This window comes from Lipotes vexillifer, unplaced genomic scaffold, assembly GCF_000442215.2.
Source record: "Lipotes vexillifer unplaced genomic scaffold, Lipotes_vexillifer_v1.1 scaffold560, whole genome shotgun sequence".
NCBI lineage: Eukaryota > Metazoa > Chordata > Mammalia > Artiodactyla > Lipotidae > Lipotes > Lipotes vexillifer.
Window position 1 is genome coordinate 854,010 of NW_006792210.1, and position 1,395 is coordinate 855,404.

The 1,395-nt window shown below is 45.9% G+C and overlaps 1 protein-coding gene across 1 annotated transcript in view; it reads right to left on the reverse strand.

Annotated features, from left to right (window-relative positions):
• IL13RA1 (interleukin 13 receptor subunit alpha 1) overlaps positions 1-1,395 on the reverse strand; it is a 56,539-nt gene that overhangs the window by 50,360 nt on the left and 4,784 nt on the right. The gene's annotated exons all lie outside the window — the stretch shown is intronic.

The following is a 1,395-nucleotide window of genomic DNA, read 5'->3' on the forward strand; positions in this document are numbered from 1 at the left end:
TCACTGTTGTGGCCTCTCCCATTGCAGAGCACAGGCTCCGGACGCGCAGGCTCAGCGGCCATGGCTCACGGGCCCAGCTGCTTCGTGGCACGTGGGATCTTCCCGGACCGGGGCACGAACCCGTGTCCCCTGCATCGGCAGGCGGACTCTCAACCGCTGCGCCACCAGGGAAGCCCCCCAGGCCGCATTCTTAACCACTTGCTATAGTGTGAACACAGAGGAGAGTATATTCTTAAATGTCCAAGTTTTCCTCCGGTGGGTATTTGGGGGTCCCCTACACTGCGTGCCCAGGCCCACTCAATACAGACAGTTCAATCCCAGCAGTTCTGCGAGTCAGTTTAAGTGGCTCATCTTTAATCGTGCTTGCTAACGTGACCTGGCAATTGTTCTTATAACTTTTCCAAAGAAGTACTGAGAAAGAGATCTAACAACCCTGTTGCTCCCCTGAGGTCTGACACTAAACACCTGGAACTGTAGCTTTCACAAATCTGAAGAGGGACGGAAAGAGGAGAAACTGTGAACCAGTGTCTTAAAAAATGTGTTTCATTTTGAGAAAACCCACCACTGTCTCCACCAAATATCTACTGGCTCTATTATCTTGGACCCAGCTTTAGGATCGGAGATAGGAGTTTTCATGCTTCTGCCAAATGCAGGGAAGTACATATAGAGGAGGGAAAGGAAACATCATCTCAAACTCTCCTGAGAACTTCTCCTGAGGCCAAAATCGTCCCCCGGAAACTGGATGAGGGCTCCTCTGTCCCATCTTTGCAACTTTTCTGTAAGTTGAAATTTATTCCAAAATAAAGTTTATTAAACTAATTTTAAAAACAATCCCCCCAAATTGTCTAAAGTGGCAAACTTAATCATTATTAATTACTTAAGGACTACAGTTTTATTAATTTATCAATCAGTAGTTCTATTTTATACTGTATGCCAACACTCTGGAGTGCTCTGGGCCTCTTACATAATCTGCAGTATTTATGCCATTACCTTCCTCTTTAACTGAACAAAAAACACCATTTGTCCCAAAACATCAACCCCACAGGCACTACAGAATTGGGATTCCCCCCTAAGTCAGGTTTATACACAGCAGCCTGCACAGACCCTGAACTCTCAATATTCATTCCGCCTTTCCTAACTCCACTACCATAAGGCTTTCTGAAAGGTAGACCAAAGGCCCAACCGTGGGGAGGAGGAGGCCACAGCAGGCCAAGTCCTTGTGGAAGCAGGGAGTTCCTATTGCACTGCATTAAAACCCAGCCAGTGCCAGGAGCACCAATGGCTCAGGCGACAGTGATTTTAAGTTAGGATTTTAAGTGATTACAGGAGTGTATAGCTATTCCAGTTTGGCCTTTCGAACATCACGTCAATGATATTTTTTTTTTTTTTTTTTTT